The sequence below is a fragment of the Harpia harpyja genome, chromosome 16 (genome assembly GCF_026419915.1).
Source record: "Harpia harpyja isolate bHarHar1 chromosome 16, bHarHar1 primary haplotype, whole genome shotgun sequence".
NCBI classification, from domain to species: domain Eukaryota; kingdom Metazoa; phylum Chordata; class Aves; order Accipitriformes; family Accipitridae; genus Harpia; species Harpia harpyja.
This window is the reverse complement of record NC_068955.1, coordinates 28,401,732-28,428,906: the sequence shown is the minus strand read 5'-3', so window position 1 is coordinate 28,428,906 and position 27,175 is coordinate 28,401,732. Positions and strand designations below refer to the sequence as shown.

At 36.7% G+C, this 27,175-nt stretch overlaps 1 long non-coding RNA gene across 1 annotated transcript in view; it reads right to left on the bottom strand.

Annotated features, from left to right (window-relative positions):
• Window positions 1-5,615: 5,615 nt before the first annotated feature.
• Window positions 5,616-27,175, bottom strand: part of LOC128152819 (uncharacterized) — a 35,296-nt gene continuing 13,736 nt past the window's right edge. The window contains exon 3 of the long non-coding RNA XR_008238767.1: window positions 5,616-6,885. This is a non-coding gene — a long non-coding RNA (uncharacterized LOC128152819). The remainder of the gene's footprint in view (window positions 6,886-27,175) is intronic.

Sequence of the window (27,175 nt, the reverse complement as noted above, 5' to 3'; positions counted from 1 at the left end):
CAACCATTTTGTCACCCACAGGACAATAGCAGGAGAAATTCACTCCCTGTGAGATTTCACAAAATCTAGAAAATTCTGCGTTTTCAGTCATGCTGTTGCACATCATGCAACGTAAAAGCTGTGCACAAGGTACCTCTGGGAAGCTATTAGCTCACACACTCTGAGCTGCTTTGTCTAAAAATTGTTCTTACACGTGCCTGAAGAATTCTGGTCCATTGAGCTGATGCATGTTGAACATGTAAAACAATTAAATTCTTATGCCTTCACACTGAACAAATCTTTTAAATACTTTTTGTCTGAAACTCCTCTTAGTTGGACCAGCTGCTGTCCCACAATTTCACTGTACATCTCCCAGGTTGACACTGGCAGAAGTGCAAGAGGGATTTATCTGGCTCTATGGACTAAATTTTCTTCTATAGTCAATGAAATGTGGGACAGTACATGTTGCTGAAAACTTTAACCTGGAGTACTTCAAAAGATAATTAATTATCTGATTGACAAAGTCTTATCTATACTTATAGATCATAATCATTGTTCCAGAACCAAGTGCTAAATTGGAGGAACACCCTTAATGCAGAGAACAGTCCGGCTACAAAGTGCAAACCAGCTGCAGATGCATTAAAACAAGCTGATTTATGCTCTTCTAATTGGAGTCCAACCCTGCTGCTCTTCCCTACAGTAGCTGGGACTTGGATCAATTGACTCCTCCAAACCCAGGTGGCCTTTATCAAATCTCTTAGCACTATCTGTCGGGCACTTCTAATCATATTAGTGATTTCCCATCATATAACATCAGTAATTGTATTATTAGACTTGGGGTTTTTTTCCCAATCTGATATAAGATTACTTCTGCATGTTAATAACTTTTCTACCATGAGACTTTAATGAAGCAGAATATCAATGAGATGTGATGGGGTGGAAAACTGTTAGTGATATAAAAGATGTTCACATTCTAGAATAGACATGTTCTGCACTATTAGTAAAGGTTTTCTTATAATGAGCAAAGGTCTCTCTCCTTTTTCTTCTTTCATTTCCCTCGATGTGGGACAACTGTAAAACTTTATTTACAATTCATATGGAGAATGATTAAATAGCTTTCATTCTCTGTGTGTTGAACAGCACTGCAAATCACAAAGGCATTCACTTGGTAAGAAGAAATTACAGTGATATTGTCTCATCCTCAGCATCATTTGTTACTTTAAAAAACATAAGAAAGTATGTCAAATTGTGGCAGAGACTGTAGTTTTATCTAAAATAAACTTATTAAAGAAGACAGATTTTTTTATTAACAAGTCAGAAACCAAATGATTAAACAGCTTTCTCTCTCTCTGAATACCAAATAGAAATCAATGTACATTATACAGCAGTGGCAGCTGAGATTGCAGAAGATCCAAGGACAGCATAAAGACTGTGATTTACTGAAAATATTTCACCAGGGCAACAGCCGTAAGATGAAGTCTAGTTTGCCCACAGAATGTATTCCCTTGCTCTTTTCAATATGAATTTAGAAAACTTACTTGCATAAACTGTAAAGAGGTGGTAGTCTTGTTACAAATCCATAACTGTCGAGCTAAAAAGAACTGTTTCTACATCCTAAGCAGGTGCTCTAGAAAGCCTTTTGAAACATCATGTATTGCTGCTCAACGGCACGCAATGTTAACAATTTTTTTTATTGCTGGTTGTGACAATTACAGCAATAGAAAATGTAACTGCGGAACGCTGTGTTTCTGTAACCTCCTTGCAACACTCAAGAGAAAACAGGATAAAAAGTCTATGTTCACCCAGTGATTCACCCACAGTGATTCACAACATGTCAGCTTCATGGAGATCTTCACGGATAGAGCGTACAGAGAATCTGGATCTACCCATCCAACTAATTAAAGGATGATTTCCATTTAACATTACTATCAAAGGACCTATAACATAAAGTAGCACATGTGACAGCTAAAGCACTTCAATAAAGCATGCAGGTTTTTCGATTTCTTATAGCTGTCTTTATCGCAAAGATTCCAAACTGAACACAAGAATTAATTTTCCCAAAACAAAAATATGAAATTTTTACATAGTTTCACAAGTTATCCTTGGTCTCCTTTTTCATTAGCTGGCTATAACCTGGTAGAACTGAAAAAAACAGAAAAATGCAGGGCATAGTGGCTGAAATTCAAGTGGCAGAGGTATGTCACAGAAATAAAAAGATTCTGGATGATATATACTAAGCACCATGAAATAAATAATTTTAAAAAAATCAACAAATTATTAGAAATCATATTCATTCCATTACTTCAACTTTAGTGATATAATTAGAAAGTATTCAGCATTATTTTTTAGCATACTAAACAACAACATAAAACAACATCACACAGAGAAACCAATGCTTTTCTGAGCGGTTTGGGGAAAAGATTAATGCACATCATACAGCTAATATACCTTCCACTAGGCAGTACCTGTGTTTGTGAGCCTAACAGAAGTAAATCTAGAGAAGCCCTGGATAAAATAATTGTACTGTAGGTGACAATTGGGTAGGAAATATTATGGCTGTAGACAGACATAAAGACAAGTTCCATCCTGATTTATAGTATGTAAAATTGTCCCGGCTACGATGGAGAACACTTATAATAAGTCAATGCAGTTTATAGGTGATGCAAAGCAGAACAAATGCTTGCTAGGTCTAAGTGATAGATTTTATTGAGGTAAAAATGCAAATCCAGAGAGCATGCAAACACTCAAGAAAATGTATTTAAGCTGCAATTATTTATATTGTGCAAAGATAAAAAGTTTACTAGGTATGTCCCTGATTCTTTCTCAACTCTTTTAAAACAATGTATTCACCATCTGAAGTTGAGTGAATACTTCCAGGCTGTGTCTACACTAGTTTAGAGAAACGGGTGAGGGATTACCCTCCGGCTCTGGGGTAACCCACAACAGCATGGTTCGCGTCCCTGTGGCTGAACTGCCTTATTTCCCAAATCAGGGTAATCGCATCTAAACTGCATACTATGAAATGGCCTTAGTCAGTGGCTGGGCATTTTTTGGGACAGTGCTACTTGGTCTAAGCCACCTCTGCTAGGAAACACACTTTAATGGTATGGATGATTTGGGGCAGTTCCCTTAGTACTGTGGATGACACCTTACAGCTCAGTTTGTTGTAAGTCTGTACCAGTCTGTATCACACACTATAACCGGTTGGAATGGGGAAAAGTAAATTTGGCTTTAAACAAAAGTGTATTTCAGGCAGCAGGTAGACTTTACAGCTTTTACTTGCAACTAGGAGCTAGCTAACTATTTTCCTCAAAAGTTTAGTGGGGTTCTTATGGTGTATCAGAGTTTATGGTACCCTTTCAGAACTTATAGATATATTACAGCACAGGTACAATATAATTTCATAAATGGGCATACCAGGTCTTATCCTGTCATGGCAGCCCACAGTAATTCCCAGTGACGGTCATGGAATTTGCATTCATATCTTGCAGTGGGAGAAGAGGGTTTTGTAATGTCAAATGATATCAGAATTCTTAGTAACTTAGGATATCCTCTCTAATTGTCAAAGGCTATCATAATCTATTTTATTACAGTGCATAGCCAAATAATTTCAAAAGGTTAGCCCCCCTCCTGTAAACTATAGCCATAATTTCTCTAATGCTCCTTTTGTTTCTAAGCACCTCATCCTATTAACGTCCAGGTAATCCCATCTTGTTCTGTATTTTTAATAGTTACATCTACTCTACACAGAGACTATGTCCAAAACTTGTAGTTAGTTAATCATAATCATGAAAAAGTTCAATATGTTTCTAATGAAAGTTTCAAACAAAAATGTGGAGCCTTGAAGAAATGGGATTATCTGGTGATATTTGTTTGGTTTGCACTACATACTATGAGAGCATAGGAAAAGCAATTGGAGGAAAGGCCAGACATGGGACTCATTCCTAGAAGAATACGTATGAGGAGGACCTCATTATTTTATTTGATATTTGACTAGATAGGACTGTCACCGGCTAGAATTTCTCCCAAGGCAGATGATGACTTATGGAGACATCATTCACATTATTAGATGAATGTTTAATATTATTTTAGGGTTAGGAATAGTGAAGGATTCATCCTCTTAAACTTTGTCAGAGAACTCTCTTTGCAGTTACAGCAACAATGTAACTGTTTAGACCAAAATGCTTGCACTACCTAGAAAATCATTTTAGTGTTTTTATATATAGATACATAAGAATATAGTTAACAGACAACTACGGATAAGTTAAAATATATTTGGGGACACACAGAAAGGGGCTTTATATTGTAATAATTATGAATCCCTACACTTTCCAGGTAAAATAAAAATCCACTAAAAACTTTTGCTGAGCAAGTCAAACAAAAGTAAAATTCATAGTCTGAAAAAGACAAGACAGGTAGAACACGCATAGGAAAATGAGACAAAATAAAACACTTACTTATCCAGAACACGCTGCAAGCCAGATGTGTGCAACAAGCTTATACAATGAAGCCAGCGTTAGCTGTTACTCAGGATGCCTAGAATCCATATTAGAGAAATATTGGGAAAAAAAAATTTAAATGGGAGCTCTATGATTTCAGAATTTGGAGAACGTAGTAAATGTGTCCGGCTTAAGGACTCTGTGTAGCGATGGGAGAAATTTGAGAGAGGGTGACTGCAGACATGGAAGGCACAATTGAACCAAATAACAACATTTTTAACAAGTTAAAAAGAATTTCTTTTAGAGTCTGCCACATTCCAGTGTTCTTTCTCAATACATGAAACACACTACTGAACTGGCGGATGTTAGCACAACAAGACTATATACAGCTAAGAGGACTGAATTGTAAAGGGGAACAGAGAAATTAGCGTACAAAACATGGCTAAGTGGTGACAGAAAGGTGTGAGAAAATGTGATAAGAAATGATTAGACCAGACCACCAATCTATAAAATCCTGAATTAGTAAAGGAAAAAAAAAAGAGTAGGTTAAAATTGAAAAAAAACCAAAGTGCAACATGAGGTCTATTACACTAAAATATTAGCCAGTTAATCTAAAACTAAAAAAAAGTACTTGAGAACATGGGTTCTCATGATGCCGGTGCTCGGTCACTCTCACAGTAAAAACGCATTTCCTGACGTTCAGATGGAACCTCCTGTGTTTCAGTTTGGACAGGACCATCCGCTGGGACAAAGTCACTGCAACCAGTTCTCAAAAGACAGTAGATATACATCCAGTCTGTTCTGCTGGGATTTTTTTTCCTCAATAGTAGTTAAAATATTCAGGACAACATCATGCTGTGTAGAACTACATTTCCATCAGAAAAGGGAGAAAAGGGCTCTCCTGACTCAGATTCATAGAAAGCACTTCTCAGCACGATCTTCTGTTGTTCATAATAACTACTATGTTGTGAAGACTAATGTCTGCACTCAAACACCTTCCTTTTTGTGAGGAGAAGCTCGTGCTGCTGATGGTAGTAGCTCTGTGGACTGTGCTCCTGTAAGAGATCAAGGTTCATAAGGTCAAGCCGCTATGAGTTCTCCATCCAGCTCTTATGTGATCCTCCTGCGAGGTGAGAGCAATGCAAGCCCAGAACAACCGTATTAGCTGCTGGGAAGATGGAAGCTAACTGACTTAAATGCAGAGATACACCTTCTATTGTTTGGTAAACACTATGCCTGCATCTCCATAGTCTCTAATGGTCTCGCTAACAGAAAAAGGCTTCCAGTTTACTTGTAGGAAGTTCAAAACATTTCAGTTTATAAAAACAGATCATAAGAAACTTGACAGCCAATGGAAGTTGTGCAATCTTTGATTATGATTGGTTTCACGGCTCATACGACCTCACTCTTTCTTCCTTCCTCCCTCTGCTTCGGTTTTATGGGGTGGAAATTGTGTTTTGTTTCTCTCCACTCTTCTAGGATTTCAGATTGGCTGAAATGAAAGAGGGACAGCAATGTAAGTTTGGATGACTAGAGAAACACCAGTGATACGAAAGAGGCTTTTAGGTGGATCCTGATATCTGTTCTGCTTTCTAAAAAGGAAAAAATAAAGAAAATATGTTCTCACACTCATCTTCTGGCATATGTGGAAACAGTTATTAATTTTATATGCTTTAATCACAGTAAAACATACATTCTGGATATGTAGTTATGGACAGGACCAGACAGAAGGACCAAGTCGCTGCAGCTAATTGTCAGAAGAAAGTATGTCTTACTGTTGATCCATCTTCAGAGTTTGTCCTGTTTCTGTTGAGGATTCACAAAAGGACAAGAGACATTTCAATAACAGTTAAGTAGTTAAGAACAAAGCTTCTAGGTTTGTAAGATTTTAGGCAAGAAAGAAAATAATGCTGTCCAGCTCTTAACATAGTTTAGTATTTAATATACTGCCCTTTTTGTTTGTTCAGTCAACAAAAATTAATATTAATGAACTTGATGTCAGGTACAATGATGTAACACTTAAATACCACGATAATCTTAATGGATCCAGGAACCTATGGGAATAAAAATAGTTGCTATTCACGGCTACAGTCTTTGCTTTTTTTCTTGGATCAAAATAAGATTCAAGGGTTACATACAATCACTTTTTCATTGTTGCATTGATCATTTAATACAAACGCTTCTCCTGAAAATTGGGCCGTTTTCCAGACATTGTAAATTAATCTTCCAGCTCCACAATTAAAGACATCACGCTGATGAATGAGGTAGTAATGCTGATTTACATTCAGCAGTTATGGGGCTCAAAGATATGATATGCAATATCTTTGCCTCCTCAGCAGAAGCAGCAGGCAGTCTCTGAAAACCATTGTCCGCCAGGTTTCTGTGTTATCACTCTCGCTGAAAAACCTGTAATGCTTCAGATAGCAGGGAATTTGCTAATACTAGAAATAGTTTCCTTCTTTATTACCTGTTATAAAAGCAAATGAAATGCTTATTGATGACATCAAACTGATGGTCTTGAAGACAGATTATTTATTTTACTCAGAGGATTGTAACATCAGAGGCAGAACCTGGACAAGTTTTCTTTCCTGCTACAGCAAATCAGCCTTGGCCAGAAACAGCTATTCTGAAAAGGATGGAACGTATTCATCTTCAGCCCTATTCAGTTCTGGATCTCACTATAGAAACTGCCAACAAACGTATTAATTAGAGTCTAATTCTGTAGATGCTGCTGCCGCCATTGGAATAGAGGCCTGAGAACTTGACAAGTGTCTATCATTTGAAACAAAATGATGGAAATGTTCCAAGAACAGGCACACGAGAACCTATAATGAATGTGTAAGGGCTTTCAGCTGTGACTTCTCCTTTTAGGGTAAGTCTCTTTACCATTTAGAGTGGAGATCTGCTGCGTTTTTAAAAAACATCTGGCAGCTTCCAGATTTGAATCAGAGTACACGGAGGGTGGTGGGAAGCAGGATGAAGAGGAGACTCCTACATCCTCTAGGTCAGAGTGGGGATTTACCCAAGCGTAGCTGTGGGTGGATTTCAGAGAGAGATGGGAAAACGAGACAGATGTCAGAACAAGTTGCTGGCAGGGATTTTTTCCTGTTTCTCCTCACCTGGGACCAAGACCTTTCAGTTCCAAGTCTGTTTGAGCAGAAGGAGAAGGAAACTCTTGCCAAGCCAGGCTGATCCTGGAAGGACAGGCAGCAGAATTGGGGAGAAAGGTGCAAATGAGTCAATTTTTCACAACCAGCTACGCTTTTAACAGCTGCTTCAAACAAAGGCACTGCAAATGCTTTTACTGAGAAAAAAAAAAAAACAACATGCAAACCAAACCAGATGTCCGCTAATCTGAGCAACCTGATCTAGTTGAAGATGTCGCTGCTCATTGCAGGTGGGTTGGACTAGTTGACCTTTAAAGGTCCCTTCCAACCCAACCCATTCTATGGTTCTATGATTCTAATGTATTAGTTACTTGAAAAGTGCTTGGTATGTGGTTTAGCTACATAGAACTTATGCTGTGACTGCTCACATACTCTCTCTGTCAGATATTCAGCATTTATTTTCTGATAGCTATGTTATGTGATTCATCATCTAAGTCTATGGTCTTTATAAACTTCCAGATTAAATAACCAGCCTTTCTTGAAACTAGGAAAGAGCAAAGAATAAATTTATGGTTTAGTAATTATGTATGTAGAACACGTGGAACTTCAAAGAGTTACAAAAATTTTTAATGAATTCCTCAGAGTTATAAAAAGTCCGTAAGTAAAATCAGAACTCCCAATGAATGAACACTGTGCTTTTGCTTGGAAAAAAAAAAAAATACAGGTGTAACTGATATAACTCAGTGAAGTTAGGAACATGCTATGTTAACAGTGAGCCTCAGTTTTTCCTGCCATGTGCAGTACACCTTCCCTTGTGCTTTTAAATGTCCTTCACCAAAAAAGTGAAGGAAATAGAGAATATTTAAGGATTGTAGGTATTATAATACCAGCATCATATTCAGATGATTAAACCTCTTCTTCACTGAGGTTTAAGATCCTGCTGAATAGCTCATCACTTGTCTGTAGTTAATATACAAAAGGTGCACTTTGATATAATTTTAGAAAGGATAAATGAAACTGTCATAAAGGGGTTTGGTGCTTAAGAACAAGTATTAAGCTAAATGCTCTAAAAATATTTAAAAGAGCTGAAGGTCACTTGCTGACCCTTCCTGTCTAAGCATATACTGCAGTTGGCCTCTGTCTCTTGACAATAAACTCATCAAGAACTGTTGCAATATCCAGATATAATGCTGTCTGCCAATGCTGCTGAAGTTATGGATTTATCACAGGATTTTCCTTATCTTTCCTCGGGTTTAGAGATTTATAACTCCATTAATCATCCTTTAATATTAATGCAGTAAATGTGCCATCATGTACAATGGGATTTAATTACTAGATTTTTTTTCCATTTGTGGAAGGGACAAGTCAGATTATTTTCAATTTTCAGAAAACTACTGCTTTTAGATTAGAGGTCAACATACAAACCTTTGCAGATGTCTAACACTCAGCATTACCCATCATTCCGCTTTCTTATACACAAGGAATACAAAAGAAAATCACAATTAGGCAGGTATTTAGTTCTGCACAGTCTTGCACATCTGCTAAGAAGCACTGACAAGCCAATAGATCTCTCTCATACCCAAATTTCTGTTTCATACTAGATAAATTCAGAGCCTAGGCAAAGCTGTCTATGTATGTCCCTCATTCCTCAAAGGGCCCTGGAGTCAGAGGTTTTGAAAAGCAGCCACTGCTTCCACTAAGATCATTAAGAGATCTTGGCATTTGGTACTTCAGAAAATCAGGAACTTTAATGTGGGGCTTTTGTGAGGCACAAGTGCTACAGGGATTCTTGAACAGCACCTTTGAACTGGTTAATTCTTCTGGGGTGAATTTTGCTCTCAGTATGTGGTAATTAGATTCTTAATGCTAGTATGCATATAAAAATATATTACAGATCAATGCACGGGGATGAATTTCACTCCCTATGCATGATGAATCTTAATTGCATTCTCCTCCGAGTCTTAGATCTCCCCACAGGAGAGCCGCAATCACTCACTCAGATTGGAGAAAGGAGCACTTTTCTGAATGGGTTTCATAGCAACAAAATCCTTTTAGATCCAGTCAATAATGCTGCCACATACTGGCCTAATGAAATACAATTTTGCATAAACAAGACGGCACATTTTAGGCAATATGTTATGTTCAGTTGTAAGGGAACACGGGTCACGATACGTGGCAGTTATTCTTTGCTTTGCATCTTCAAAGTACTTCAGAAGCAAACTAATTAATCCTCTAAGTAAGTAATACTAATTATTTAGTAGATGATAATTATGGTAGTCTGTTGCTTTAAACTAATTAGTTGTAAATGTTTTCATGATATACTATAATGTTTTATATGCAACTGTTACGGTCTGCTGCATTATAATGTGTATCTTATGATGTTTATTCCAAAATGGTCGGCTGCGCATTTATACGACAGGTCACAACCTTTAACGGATGATCAGATGAAAGCACACACAGGCTAAAGGACTAGGTTCACACCAGGACTTGTGTGCTGGGATTGCCATTACACTAACTGGAATCCAGAGCAAAGAGTAAAGTATTTCGTCCTCCTTACACCATGCACGGAAACAGCGAGGACTTCAAAATCAGGGGCTTGAGCTAAGGGTGATAACGCACACTCAGGGCTCAACGCACCTCAGCAGCTGTGCTAGGGTGACCGAAAAATGACAACTGCAGCCCTGTATGTGCTGTTTACGAATGGTGGGTAGGGCATAAATCAGCTGTAGGACTTAAAGACATATATTCATGTGAGCTTGCTTGCTTTTCCTTAAATCCAGGAAGGGCAATTGACTTGGGTCCATAAGTAAAGAAAGAGAGACTCACAAAGCAGTAATAGGTATGAACAGTCATCTGAGACTGAGAAGAAATGAGAACATCCTATGCTGCAAGAGGGAGGGCACTCTCTTGAGTGACTGGAGATATGGGCTACAACCCTCTTCGGAAAAGGGGAATCAAACTGGGTCTCCCACATGCAGAAGGGATGCTCTTGCCCTGACGCCTTGTGTGCGTGCTTTCGGCAGAGCTTTTCCAACAGATTTCATCAAGTGTTTTCTACGGCTGAGGTGGGCACTAAAATGCCCCGTTTGTGAAACACAGCAAGGCTTAGGGCTGAGGAAGGCACTGTGCTGCCCACGCTGCCAGGACCGAAAAATGCCTAAGCACGTGCTGGAGACACTGGCATCTTTTTGCCTCTGACAGTAAACAGCTTAGCACCATTTCAATGGCAGTAGTACTTCAACAGCACAACAAAGCAAAGTTTTAGCTTTAGAATGTGTTTCAAGTAAGAAAAGCACTGCGTCAGAAATTACTTCATAGGGCTCCGTGTTTTGTTCTCCCCCCAGTGACTCTACAGCAAATCCAAGAGGCTTGCAAAACAAATGATTTTTCTAAATGTCATCTCTAGCATACAGAATCCCCAAGATCTGAAAGTCAGCCTGCACTCATTGTACTTCTTGCACCATTACAAATAATAATTTTGCAGTCCAAATCTGAAATTGCAATTTTTGACAGAATGGAATTCAGCTCAGCTCTCTACAAAATCACTGGTTTAGTACCAACTATAATAAAAAGTTGGATTTCCACTGCAAATTAAACATAAAAAGTCAAAGACCACCAGGCTACTTTTTTTTTTTTTTTAAACATACACACATTTTGAGCATTCCTCTTCAAACACAGACATTCACCTTTTAACTTAGTCCAACATAAAAGAATTGTCATGAAAATAAATTAATGTAAGGCTGAAGCCAGAACTGTTGCTTACTATATATATATATATTTATAAAAGTACAAAGGGGATGATTCACTGAGTTCACAGTCAGGCATTGCAATGCTTCTTTCACACATTACAGCCTTTAAGGTTAGAAAAACCCATTTTAACTATGTATTCTAACCTCCTGTTTAGCACTAGCTGATTTTCATGCACTCATTCCAGCTTCACAGTCCAACAGCTGGATTTGAACAAGACATTTTCTTTCAGATATATAACCAGTCTTCATTGTATTATTTCCCAGTGATGAAAAAATACATCAGAACTCTTCGTAAACTGCTCCCATTTTTAATTATCCTTACCATTTAAAATATACACAGAATAACATTCTCAAAATTCTCTCTTGACTTTTAGCCTTTTGTTTTTCCTGGACTTTTCTGCCTGACCAAAAAGCCTTTTCTTACCAAATTTTGTGCTTTAATTATATTACTGTCCTTTAAGTCTTTATAAATAGAGTTCTGTACCAATCCATCCATTATTTTGCCAGAGATCACATTGTGAGATGACTGTCCTTTAACTTAAACAAACAAAACTATCATGGTACTACCTTGATTCTAATCCTTGAAATGTCTGCGTTTTTCTAATATGTATAGAAAAATCAATTTTAACAATCCAGAAAGCCATTTTGCTAGCTGTTTTAAAACTAATTTGATGAAGGTTAAGTTTTCAGAGTTCAATTTATGGAGTTAGTCTTGTAAGAGAAAGCGTGTCATCACCATTTTAAAATATAAATATATATTTTTATATAAATATATTTATAATATTACATATATATACCTATATATAATCTGTAACGGTATTTTAGAATTTGTACCATGGAGATTAATGGGACTTTTACAGCCACAGCTCTACTGTAAGCTGAGTACAGATGTTTAAGTGACACATAGATATTACCTACAAACAATGCTTTTGGGTGATTCTTTATTATTTTATTGTTTTTCCAAAATGTCCTATTCAATATTTTTCAACACTTATCAGCATGTCTGTAATGCTGTACGTTACCTGGAGCTCTATCAGTGGACTCTGTCAACTGAACATTTTCAGAGAAAAGTTTTAGATCACTGTAGTAGCTTTTAAGAGGCCCTGTAAATTACTGTTCTAGTCATATAGTAAAACTAAATCAGAGTTACAAAGTACCATCAGATGTCTTCCGGTAATTATTCACTTAAGGTCACGAACATTGGCATGCGTAGCTTTCCCGAGTACCCGCTGGCAAAATGGAAAAGTTATCTTTGCCTACCTACTTTAAAACACAGTTCAATTAACTTAGTTTAAGTGAAATGTAAAGTCAAATTCAAATGTGATTTCAGTGGAGTTCTGTAAGTAGTCAGTCAGTCAAAAATTTGGACCTTACTTATCCTCTAGATGTGTTCTGTGAAGGTGCATAAAGCATACTGTTATGCTGACTGTGTTGGCCTGAATATTTAGTTCTCCAATGAGCTGCTGCACCCTGAGGAGAAATTAGCATTCAAAACATATCTGAAATTCCAAAACCATGCTTCTAAGTATCCTTCTGGACTTTTTCAGATTATCTCCTCATTAGAGGAGTGTAAAGAATAGGCTGTGCATTTTAAATTTCTCTACTGAAGAAACACATTATAGAGAAACTTGGTTTTCCTCCAGATCCTGACCGACATTTGGACAGTGGTCCTCAATGAGATAACTGAACCGTGTGAAAGCAGGTGAAAGAGCCTGTAAAATAAGCAAAGAATTTGCTTTTAAATGGACAAAAATTATTTTCCCAGACATAAGAAAACTTTGAGTAAGTGTGAATTACACAGTTCATATTTTCATATTTAGGAAGAGATTTTTTTCTTCAAGGTACCCTTATGGAAAAAAAATCTACTGAATCTAATACTGTTGAATCCAGTTGGATGATACACATTTTAATAGTGTTCTACAGCTATTCCTCACCCCCCCACACCCAACGTACATTTTATACAGAACAATGAGTTTTCACACAAGCTTTATTCTTGTTATTTCAGGGTTTCTCTTTGACAAGTTCACTTCTGTTGGATGCTCAGATAGCAGTGGGAAGCCAAGAGAACATTTTGTCTCTTATCTAGCAAGAAAATTGAGACTGCCTTTCCAAAACAATCCTCTTTATAATAAACCATATTTTTCTTTGTCACAACAGGATTAAAGCTATTGTGTTAATTCTGCATAATATATAGGAGAGTTTTTCAGCAGGCAATTTCTTCTTCAGGCACAGTGAAATTTTGTCCTTGAATTTCACATCCCACACAAGCACTGTTTCTATCAAATAAACATTTTTTTTCCTCAGCAGTTTTGAAAGTAGTTTCTTCCTCTTATTCCATGCACACGTTCTATAATCTAGCTTCATCCTCTTGTGTGTCAAACGCTGAAGCCTCTTGCCTTTGCTACTTATTTTCCTTATTTTGTTCAAATTGCAGCTCTTCCATTCCCATCAAATCATCCTTTCACCTTGACTTGTCTGAGTGTCTTCAAGGCTTTCTGACACTTCCTATATCAGTATCAAACTCCTCATATTTATCTGAAAAGTTATATGTAGACCTAGTGACTTAAACATCTCAGCTTTCATGTCTTACTGACATCCTCCATATTCTTTATCTCCATAGTCCTTTTTCCCCCCTCTGCCATTGTTGTTACTAGCTTCCTTACACTTGAACTATCAACCTTTTTCCTAGAAAAGTACTTTCATCTTTGTTCTTCCAAGTTCCTCATCAAATACACTTTTTCAAATTTCCTAGCACAGAAATTCCCTCAATAGATAGTGAGAAGTACTGTCTATTCCTGTGCTTCACCATAAAAGACATAAAAGAAACTTCATGATCTCTTTTCACTAGAAGGATTATCTTCTTTTAAGACTAGTTTTCTCTTTCTCCATGATCTGTTCCCACCATGTTCTATTGCCATTCTCTATGTAATAAGTTTATAAATTTAAGCCTAATATTTTTAAATACATGAGGTGCAAAACACTTTTTTTTTTTTTACTACCTCAAAATTTCCCTGGAGAAGTATGGGTTTTTTTCTGAACAAAAGACTATCTGAGTGTCAGGATTATTTGGCTCTTTCAAATTTCAAGTTCCTATTAGAATTCATTGAGATATTAGAGCTCTTCAAAATAAGCAAAAAGAATTTCATAATAGAAAGTACAGAGAAACTAAATATAAGGTTTTCTCCCATTTACTATAGTAAAGTTTCTTGAGCTTCACTATTACCTTACAAAGAGGACGAATACCCAAAACACAAGCTGAATTTCACAAAAAATCATACAGTTTTAACAATAATAATAGTAGTGCTTCGTTTTCCTTCCACAAATTAAGCTTTCATTCTTTTCATTCCAAGGGAAAGTTACAGTTCTTTATAAACCTGAAAAGAATTTATTTTGACAGTGCAACAAAAAGAATGCTGACAACAAATTTGAACTGCTCGATATAGCTGCTGTTTTATAATAAATATTGTGTCACAATCACCATACATCCAAACCCACGGAAGCCTCAGCTGAGCCTTGAATTGGTATAGAAAAACATGAAAAAAAGAAAAAAAAAAACCCCCCGAATCTTTAATTGTTTTCACTATGAAAACTTCCACTTCACATTCTTGGGGTATGACCTTGCAAGGTCAAGGAAGTACATTGCAGGTGTGGGCTGTAAATGCACGGATTATATATGGCTTTACCTGCAACGATGGATTTGTATGGTAACTCTAATAACTGCAGTAGAAATAGCCCATATTTCCAATATTCTGTAGTGTGGCTAGTGGAATTTCTTCATTAAAAATATTACTTTTCAAAAAAAGCTTATTGCTTCAGCAATTCAGCTGAGCTGACCACAACATCACGGTTCTCTACACTGAGTATTACAATTTGTAAGAAATGAGTTGGAGAAATAAACACCTTTCAAGTAGGTCACTAAAACAGACAAACTGAAATTAGATCATTTTCTTTACATGCAGATAGCTCTCTTCCCTAGTCTAGACTGCCTTAATCAATCTGCTCCTTCCAGTCTTTCAGAATCACATTTATCAAAACTCAGTCTCACTCCAAAAGGCTAGGCCAGTAAAACACAATATATTTTTGTAAACTTGGCTCTACAGCTGGCTGCTTTTCACCCTCTTTTTCCCATGTACAGAAATACATTGCAAATCACTGTCTCTCTTTGCCACCTAGCGGGTAGCCTGATTTTACAACTGTCTTTGAGCTACTTCCCTGTAAAAATATGATCATGGCATCCTACATAAACCTAAAACTGGAAAAGTATCTCTAGTGGGCCTTCTGGAAGCATGGTCAATGTATGAAGTATGCCTGTGGTCTAAATTACAGGGAAAGTTACACAAAGGCGGCTTTGAGGTATTGCATTGCTGCTCCAAGGGTAAATGTATTTTTTGAAATAAATCAGAGCTTTTTTCAAATCCTTACATAGCATGTGGTATCTAAGTGTGATTCATTTCTGAAAGAACCAGAAAGTCCTGGCATACTTGCATTGTTAGTATACGTTTGCTTGTAGGTTCCCCTGTTCTGAAGTTATGTTGGCATACCTTCAAGTCTGTCTTTCCTCAAATTATTTTTGCATGCCAAAATTGGTATGGATAAAAATGAGAAAAATTGTTAGAATTTGATTAAAATTTCTTGGCCTTATTATGGAAATTATGATGTTTGCAGATCTATTCATTTAAAGAAAACAAAACCTAATTTAGGTCTTTCCATGTATCAGTTAAAGTCTTTCGCTTTCCGACTGGGCCAACACTAGCCATCAAACCCTGGCAATTGTCGCCAGTGCTGTAAGGATGCAAACAGTAAGAACTCAAGTCCTGAGCTGTTACATCTCCTGCTTGTGCTTTGCTGAGGCACAAGTTAGTCAAGCCAATGGCCATTTTATTTTTCAAATGCCTGGAATTAAACTGCTTGCAAATGGCCCAACATCATGCCAACTGAACCTATGCTATCAGTATTGCAGGCTATTTTTTTTTCTTATTTTTTAAAATTATTTATTTCCTATGCATTTGATCTTTAAGAGACATTACCAAATCACGGCAGAGCTAAAACCACAGATTGTTAACAGCTGAGCATTCTCCGCTTCTGGATGGGCTAACGCACAACACAAGATCAGGTAAGGACACAGATTTGTGAAGCTTGGCCGCAGAGGTTGACCTGGCAGCTTGACTCTCAAGGTTGGCCTCAATTGCTTCAAGACATATCTGCGTGGACTCGGCCAGTACAGAAGCGTGAATGCAGTGGGACCACTGTTCCTTGTGAACTATACATTCAAAACTATGAAGATCAAAAGAATCATGAGATCTTTTGGGTGTCAGAGTATATAACTACTAGAAGAGACTGACTTCAGGGACTAAAGAAATGTATTAATCAGGAATTCGTACTATTATTTGCAACTAGTACTTGAACCTGTAGTATATCAATAAACAGCAACGTTAAAGATTTACAGAAACTCTGCTATATGCAATAAATAAAACTCTAGTTTGTGCAAAAGTTTACAGACACGAGGCAAATAAAAGCAAGCATCTACTGCCAAGTGGTGAATATTCAAGAGAGCCTGAGTTAAATGCTTTATATATCTCTACTCTCTACCATTCAGAATGGATGTCAGAACCTTAGCTATTTGTTACCAGTCTTCTTAAATCAAGTCAATAGAGTTTGGCATATTCTATAAGAGGTACTCAAATGTGCTCTGTTATTGCTTGTACTGTAACAGGTAAACAGGGTAACACAGCTCTCTCATCTGCTAGCTAACATGAAGCATCATGACATTTTTCAGGCTGTTACACACAAAGAAAATTACCCATGTCCTCATGTCCCCCTCCTACAGAACAGATTTATTTAAACAGAAATATCTTCTCCAAATTTCCATCTTGACTTAATATCCTTCTGATGCTGCATTTTCTCTAGAAGAGGAAATCAAGCAGTCATTCTTAATTCTTAAAATTTGATAGAGATGGAAATGGTGATTCATAACTTTGTCAGCTCTGTATCAGCTCTTGGGTTTGGTACTTTTCCAGTATTCCAGTGAAGTTAAAGACAGGGGAAATCAAAGAAAGTCCTTAATCGTGTTCCAGAATATCACAGTTATTCTCAGCTTGGCATTCATCAAAATATTACTGGAATGAATTCATTGCCTGAAGATGCAACTTGCAAGTGGAAATGGGTCAAGGAAGACCCACACTTGATTTGCCAAAGGACTGCTTTGATGAAAAGACAGAAAATGCATTTGATTCATCTTTCATTTCCCCAATGTCAATTCAAGTCCATTACACAAGGGTAAGTGATTAGAGAAGGAAAAAAAAAAAAAAAGCCTAACAGCTTTCAGCGTTTCTGCTGAGCTCAAGAAATGTCTGTATTCTGCTGAATGGTACTAACTTTTGGAGACTTTCCATCCGCTAAGGACTGTTTCGAAAGCACTTTGACATTTGTAATAATTTCTCCTTCCCTAGCTTGTTTCCATTCCTCAGGCAGATATCCATATTTAGATTACACACACCATACAATATAATAATCAATGTGATTTTTATAAATGCTAAGCAAATAGTTTTCTTGATCTCTGTAATATTGGCCTGTACCATTACTATGAGTTGTGGCATCTTCCAGTTACATAAAGCATATTCTAAACAAGGACATAAAGGAATTATGCAGTTGTTGTGATTTATGGTGCACTTATTCAAATTATATCAGCTCAGGTATGACAGTTAAACATGATGCGTACTGTGAGAAGTGATGGACTGGCATAACATGAATAGGTAAGTCAAAAAACGCAAAGCCTACATCTACACAATAAGGGCTCCCGTTATTGCCAGCAATGTAAACATAAGCTGGTGGTATTATGAAACTCCAAGAAGTCATCTTTTCCTTCTTCCTTTTTTTTATGTTATCCCAGTCAAGCAAACTGAGTTTTTACGTACATAACTCACGAGATAATTTCTCCATACCTAACACAATTTCTAAATTACTTTAAAAAAAATTTTTATGGCAATTTCCACACCACACACGGTAACTTAATATGCAGCCCTCAGTGAAGAGGTTCCAGATTCGTAGGATGAAATGGCAGCTGCAGGCAGTTAGGCTAAGACCTAACAAAATAACAATAAATTGGTGAAGGAAGTCCTGAAGTGACCATGTGCTCCGTAGTTCCTTATCAGTGTTGTCCAGCAGGCTAACCCTCAAAGGCTTCCTTGCTTAAATGCAGCATATCAAAAGTTTCCATAAGAAATGAAAATGTTAGTCTCATAGCTGCATTTCTAACCTCTCTCAGTTTAGTTTCTATACTAGTCTTCCTGGAGTTTACTAATAGCTGAATAATACAATTAGGAGGAAACAACACAATGTCACATGTTTATCACCTTTTTCCTCACCAAGAGAGATCACAGTTTAAAGGACAGCTTTCAGTTTAGTTTACCAAACTGTTCAAAGGACTGGAGTGAAAGTCATTGCAATCCATTGGAGCTAAAGCAATAAAAGAACGCTTCTTCCAAAATACAAGCTTTATACACCTAAGTGTCCTACAGCTATCTGGAATATAACACGGAACTGACGAACCGTTAAACTGATCTTGAAATGCACTAATGGAAGAATATCAAGAAATAGTAAGAACGTAAAGAAAATAGAGATTGAATGAATAAATGTAGATAATAATAAGATGAACATTTAATCAGATTAAGATGTGCAATTCAATGGCACATCCTTAACTTAGCTATAAGATTCAAATATATTTTCAAGTATTTCTGAATTGTATTCAACAGATAATTGATGATAGCTTCGTACACAGAACAATAAAAAGTTATTAAGAAATCAGCATTGGTGCAGAACATACAACCATAACACCGAAGAATTTTAGGATTAATGCTAACATTGTCAGAAAAGAACCATCCTTACCAGTACCAATTCCTGAGAAGATGTCAAAGCATGGACAGCTAACCTAGAACCTTAAAAAGCTTTAATGCTATAACATCTTGTAACAAATATTTTTTTTACAAAGCATTACTGTTATAGTAATTTCTGTATTTTGGAATTAAACTGCTCCTTTTCCCCTGCATTTCAGCATCTCACCTAATTCAGTACCCTGAAATTATTACTCATTCAGATACTCAGAAGATCTGATAGGTACTATCACCTATACAAAAAGAATTCTGTAAGAAAGTAACGAGCTATACATCTTACAAAAATTTCCCCGACATACAGCTAGCACTATATATAAACACAGATCCTACAGTAAATCTTAAAGCACCATTTTCTTATGTTGGAGAATCTGGGGACCCCAGTGCCTAATAACGCAAGTACAATTTAGGACAGGTCAGAGAGAAGCTTTATGAACTATGACCATAGTGAGAGAACATTCAGACTGCATCTCCCAGTTGGAGGGACTCAACCTATATACTGTTTCAGAAAAGAAAGAAAGAGGTAAGGAAAAACAATCGTGTCGATGTTAAAGCCATGTATTCATCCCTGGGAGGGATGGACTCTTCAAGTAGCTTGCTAACTGCCAAGGAATCAAACAGTAAATAAAATGACAATATGGAGAGATGGCTCTTGATGGAGTCTACAGCAGTGGCACACCCAGCGTTACCTTAGCTCAGAAGTGGGGAGTTGGAAACAATCACAGACTGTTAGCTTTTAGTCAGAAAGGCATGTTCTTTTAGTAAAGATAACTTCTCAGCCAGACCTTTCTGTCTTAAATATTGATAATTTTACCACCATACTCATAGAGCCTCCACTTACGTTTTCCTTTCTACCGTACAACAACTGGATAACCAAGACATGACATTTCAGACTTTGAAGCTTTATGTCCATAGCAAGCACTAACCATGGAGGTTGTAAACATGCATGAAAAATTATTCTAAGTGTTACCATGCTAAAAGGACAAGCAGAATAGAACCACAAAGAGGTTATATTTCAAGCTAGTATGGTACAATTGAGAAAGAGTTATATAATTATACTCACAAAGTATTAATGACAAATAACCACAGATTACTAAATGAGAAGTTATTAAGTACATTATCGTTGATGAAGAACATGGGTAAATTATTGGCTAAGGAAAAAAAAAAAAATATAAAGGGTTACGGCAAACTGACCACTACATTTGTACATAACGATATCAACTGAAACTGTTAGCCATCAGAAGGAAGGAGCAGGCACAGAGGGCAACTGCATTTGATAATGAATCTAACAGAGAGGAACAGTCAATACAAAGCAGGAGGGCAATACAATTTGGAATGGTTTAAATTCACCTGAAGCATGGGCACACTAAGCATTTCAGCATTGAGATGCAGAAGGTAATGAGCCTGTGGGAAAAAAAAATTGGATGGAAAACTTATTCTTAAAGGCCATATGTTGCAAAAGTTTGAGCAGAAGTAGAATGTAGCATGGTGGTGGATAAAACTAAATACTCTTGGCACTGTGCTTGAGACTGCTAAAAAGAATATCAGAAGAATGCAAGATCAAATTTCAGAAGATATTGGAGTAAGTTCAGCTCCGGTGTGAGAAGGTGAAACTCCCACAAGGAATAGATGTCTGGTACAACATGACATACTTTAGCTAAACACAGGCCAGTAAGACTTACACAAAATTTCAGGACACATGAGTCCGTAATGTTACAAAAATTACTGGCATGTCTCTGCATGAAGACTGCTATTTTCTCCATTTTACTCATGATTCATCAACATTTCATGAGAAATTCTTGGCCTAGACTGTACAATTCATTAATTCGCAGATCACATAACTTATGCATAGGCTTCCATTCCCCAAGCAGAACATAATTTTTAGAATCAGTTTTTTCACAGGAATGCTTTGAGCAAGCTTTTAATGTGGTCTGTGTAATTACAAAATTGTTTCCATGATTATTGATACCAGTGGGCTTACTCACTATAATATTTAATGAAAGCAATTTAAAATAAAAAAAAAAAAGGGGGGGGGGGGACAGGACAGTCTTTTCTATTTTTCACACCCAGACCTTTTCTCTTCCCTACCATAAATTCTGCAAGGTCTGAAGCTGGAATAGGTGGTTTAGGGAGGCACAAGCTTTATGCTTTCTTTCATTTTTTCCTCCAGCACACGAGAAAAGTCCATTCCCATACAGTATTTTTTTTTAAATGTTGGGAGCCATATTCTACATCTTGCTCAGACAGTCTCCATCTGATTTGATCTGGCCTACTTCTGTTCTCACCACTTCTCCACAGTTGCAGCTACACAGCGGTGTCAAAAGTTTGCAAGTGCTTGAAGGACAAAACAGGCTTCCGTTGCTTCTTTTATCGCTATTTGGTAGCAATTTGGGCCATGAGCTTTAAAATATTCAACTTCAGTTACTATTTTGGCTACTGAGAGGCGCAGGGAAGAAAAGAAAATAGGGTTTTCTAATAATCAGTAAGGCAGCAGAACTGCCATGGAGTTCCATGGGACAAGACAAACGTACTTCTTTATTTCTGAGGTACTATCCCTATTAAGTATCAGAGCGCCTCCATAAATAAAGGTAACATCAGAGATTCCCAAAAGGATCACAGCATCTATCAACTTCAATATTTTATATCTTATCGTTGTGTTCATATTTCCTTTCACTGATATGAGCACACTGCCAAAAGTAATTAGATTTTTATCTACCACTAGCTCCATATAATGCTCCTATTTAATTTAATGGAGCCTATGGTCATTAAAGATATACAGAACTCTCTTGGCCTTGTTCTGCATTTTCCTCAGTTTGATATGTTGTTAATAACTGAACACAAAGACATAAAACTGAGAACACAATTAAAAAAATAAAAAAATAGAAATCAGAGTTCTCACTGCTGATTGTTTCCAAGCCTTGTTGTCACTTTGTTTAATTTCCATTCTTCTTTAGGTAAAAAGAACTTGTACTGGACTATTTGTGAATATTGCTATAAAGTAACATCAAAGAAACAGTTTAGATTTTGAGTAAGATTTCCTATACTTTAAGTAATAAAAATACTACACATTGGCACAATGCATCATACTTAGGAGCACTCAGTGTGTCTCACAGCAATAAAAAGTATTATATATTTTCTCAAGAGGAATGGCATGCACGAAGTTGATAATGTAATAGCGTTTACTGAACCCAGAAATAAATCCCAATATACAAGCTCTCAAGACAAAGTGGTATCTTTTTCACATGTCCCTACACTGAATAATATAAAATGCGATACTATAATTTAAATAATAATTAATATAGAGCAGAGGCAAACCCTTTTTTGAGACACCTTTTCTATTATTCAAATAGAGATTATGGGAGTCCAAAATTCAAAAATATGGACTGATAAAATCAGGATAAATGCCTATGCTCTTTGCACTTCTCCATATTAAGAATTATATCATAAGGCAAACAGTGTATTTTCTAAAAGTTTTACAGAACAAACACAATATGACAATTTATATTAGGAACTGTGAACACTGGAAGTGTTCCACTGAAATAGTATGGATTGTAGACTTCGCTATTTTGATGTTTTCAGAGATTACTGAAATAGAAATACATTCAAATCCAAAACTTTCAGCTTAAGACAACCTGAATTAAGCTTGAAGTGCAGTAACTATAGCTTTGACTAGAACTACCTAGCTGAAAAATATTTTAAAACTGCTACTTGTATAGGCAATGTTTAGTTATTGATCAAAAATAATCAATCTTTGCCAAGAGAACTAATGTTTATACGGAGCTCATCTCTTTGGGTAAATTAGCACTATAGATTTTCAGTTGACAAAACTTTTTCCTATCTAATCTATATTTTGTCACACATTTAATCCAAACTGCTTTTTGTACATAAGTAGTATTCTGTTCACCACAACAAAGCACACAGGAGATTTAAAGAGTTACCTATTCAGCATATTTCATCTTAACCCTATCGTGCTCATTTTATACCCCTTGACAACTTTTTCTCACGTTAATGCAAGGGTATTCTCTAATTCACCCTCCTATCTTACCAAATTATTTTATTAATGAAAAGTGGGGTGGTTTTTTTCCCCTGCTAGTTCTCATTCTTACCCTAATTGAAATGTACTGGAGGTGAGCAAGTCAGATTTCTCAGTAACCTTCTGTTTCATTATTAAGAATAGCTATATTTTTGTTCATTATCAGACATGGTTCCCCAAGTTCTCTTTTATATCCACATGCAACTTCCTTATTTTTCCCCCATCTTCCTTCCTTATGTTGCTTCTACTTAAAGTACTCTTTTTTTTTTTTTCCTAAGCTTATGGTAATTCAGAACCACAATTCAGTTTTATACATCTGCCATGACTGTGCTAATTGCAACTATATAGGAAAACTGAGACTTGTGATTTCTTTGTATATTCTTGAAGGGGATTACTTGCAAATACTAGTCATGTGTTCTCTGCTTTTTGTTTTTTTAATATATATACAGCACCACACTTGTTTTCACTGATTGGGTGGTACAGTGCATTGACATACCATGAGTATCTATTCAAAACAACCCTGGGGTAAATATAATCTTTTGCTGATTAAGAAGGCTGCAGGTTTAGTTTGAGGTGAAGGATGCATTAAACTAAATTCATTGTTAGTTTAAATTATGGTGATTTGGTAAATGTGTGATGCAATCATTTGTTATTAACAATAAAAAAATAGAGAATATTTTGGGCTACTCACATTCTTTCTGAAGATAGAAGGGTGCTGCTCAAAACTACAGTATTTTGCTCAACAAAATTCTTTTTTGTAGGAAGCACTTCTGTCTCAAGAGGTTTAGACCCATGTCTTCAGAATGCTTCCCTCATGCCTTGGGTGCAATCTGAAGTGCTTTTGCGCTACCTTTTAGCAATAATTGGCACCAACTAATCCACTTTAAGACAATGAAAACTACCAGTGTACGGTACTTACCAAACCCCTAGGTCCCTAGGGTTGAATATTTACATCTCCAAATATGACCTGATAAAGGACTACATGCCAAAAAAAGCATCTGCTTTCTAACTCTACCGGTTAGTCTGATGAAAATGTTACCTGTTTTTAAACATTTTGCCATTCTAAATCAGCTTATGTTGTCTAAGGTAATGCCCTTGTAAGAAAGAGAACTTGAGCACCAAAATAAAAGCATCTACCACTAAACTTAAAGAGATAGTAGCTTTTTCTACACTAGCAGTACACTGTACTGCACTAATACTCTTTTCATCGGTGAGAAACATGCAACACATCAGGCACTTCTGCATTAGCATTTTAGTGTACATCAGGAGAGCAGAATTGATGTCAATCTGTTAAGCATCCCCATCTACTGCTCTTTCATTCTCGCTGCAGTGTGGTTTTGGACTGCATGAATTGGTCCTTCTTCAGGTGGAGATAAATCCAAAGGTGTACTCCAGGAGGACACCTAGCGACACCCAACCACCTTTGTGCATTCATTCCTTCCATGCGACCCAGAATTAGACTACTGTGAAGTAAAACCTCCTGAAATTCATACAGCGTCGACATTAGCTCCTCCGTTCCGCAGAGCTGCTGCCTGCAGTCTGCATCACTTGCTGACATAGACATAGCCAAAGTAAACAAGTGGCTATTCTTAATACCTTCAAAAATCTGTTAATCCTAGCAGTCTCTTGTTAGGTACCCAGCAACAGAAGACATTTAAAAATTTTGACTTAAATAACTTGTCTTAAATGTCTGCAGACAAGCTGAAATAGATCTGTACAATCATCATTCCCAGAACAGAACTCAAACCACTGGGTAGCATCTCATTTTTCCCTTGAAGATAGCAAAAATTAATTGCTAATGCCAAACTTTGAGAAAAATATATCTGTTCTTTGACAGCTTTATCAACAGAGAAAAATCACTACTATAAATGAAGGAGCAATCAAAACAAGTTCTGTTTCCTGAAAAAAAGCAACATAGACAGGTCATAGTGAATGAAGCAACAAAGTCATTGTCCCAGCCCTTACTCCAGGCATTGTTTGTGAATTACTGTAAGAGAATATACTCTAGGTAATAGCCACAATTCAAGATAATTAAAAACCATTCAGTTTCTTCTCTCAAATTAATTTTAACCAAGCTAAAGCATGGTGCAGTAGAAGAATTGACTAAATATATATAATCATTACATTTTTAAATACTGTATTAAGCAGGATGCATTCAATCTATTAATTAGTGTATTGTCACAGGCAATTGGAAAGCACAGGTCTTAATCCAAATAGAGTAATTTACAAATGGAGAAATACTGGATTATCATTTGCACAGACATTTTGATGCTGACTTACAGCATTGTTTCCTAAATTCAATGATGTATGGGAAGAAATTAATATTTGAAAATGAAAATGAGCATATTTCATCATAATGTGATACAGATACTCCCTTTGACAGAGACATTATTGGTAATGGCCTCGAGCCAATATCTGGCTGTTATCTTATTTGTACAAGGCTGCACTTGAAAATCAGGAACAATAGCTGAAAATACATTATTTTATTCAGTTCAATCATTTCGCTTCCTTCTTCAACATTGGATTTGTGCAGCGAATGCTCAATATGTTTACTGGAAAATTCACAAGGCCTATACAACAACTTAAATCCCATTAAAGCTTCGCACTGGGACTTCAGTGGTGCATCAGCCCTTTACACATGGGTGACTTTCACCATAAATAATGACCCTTTTGGAGCAAGGTTTTCAACTCTAATTAGAAAACATTTTTGTTACTCTCCAAGTGGAAAGCTTTCTGGTGTCTCAGTGGTGCATCCTTTTCTCTGCCCAGGACTGCAGTGGCTCCGAAACATATATGCCTGCCTGCCTTCAGCCACAATGTACAGATGCATTGGGTTATAACCCATCGCAAATTTTAAGGTCCTCACTCAGAAATGCACATAGTTTAGAAATGCGTGTAGTTTATACTTTGCAGGGGAAATATTCTTTTAATTTTTTTTTTCTTTTACCAGGCAGGATTCATTGTAAACTGTGGAAATTTTTATGAGGCTGGCTGATTTCTCAGCATCTGTTTTCTGTGCTTCATCCATGCTTAATGGCTTTCTCCCCATATTTACTTTTCAGGCTGATCTCTACATTATGCTCATTCTCTCCCACTTCAAATCTACTGGCAAGAATATGGGGATATTTTAAGAAATTTTAGGCTTTACACAACTCCCTGACTGGGTCAGATTAGCCTTTCACTTACACAGTCTAAATGAATTCCATATAAGCCTCTCCTAGCACAGCTACAATATCCTGTTCCAGCCATCCCATCCTCTCTCTGTACCATCAACTCACCAAGTGCAGCAAATGTAGTGGAGCAGCTAATGATACTGGACATTAAAACTAGTAAAGTATTCAGAAATTCAATCCAAGGAAGGATATAAGCATGTATATAACATGTATACAGCAGCTGAATTAGCAAGATATTAGAAATCATGTCAGAAGGAACACAGTCATTTCTTGCCTGACTCAAATTCAGACTGCAAAACTGTAAATGAACAAGAGTAGGAATAACTTTAAATTAGGAGCCCAGTTTCTCCAGTTGAGGAATAGGCAGTTGTGTATAAATAGAAAGAATGATAATGGCATTATATAATATGCCTATAATTGAAGGGAAGGGTATATTCTTATTAGAAAACTTCCACTTTGAGTTGTTACTAAATTTCCTTAGTATTGTGAAATTCAGGTATATACTCTTTGACAAAGGTGAATTCTGGGGACATTTTTAGAAAGCTGGAATAGCAACTAACCAGTGCTTATTTTCCCTAAGGATTTTGATTCCCACAGACCTTTGAAATGAACTATTGCCAGATTTTATTCTTGTCCCAGCTTGTTTGGAGCTGGAATTTGGGCTCTATGAGTAATAACTCTGTACTTCTAGATAAACTATTTAATAAGCAGAATATTTTACATATCAGGAACCCATACACCATAAAGTTCTCTTTGCACTTGACCCTTGACTTCCAGCAACCTAGCGGTAAGTTTAGCCTTTCTCTCTC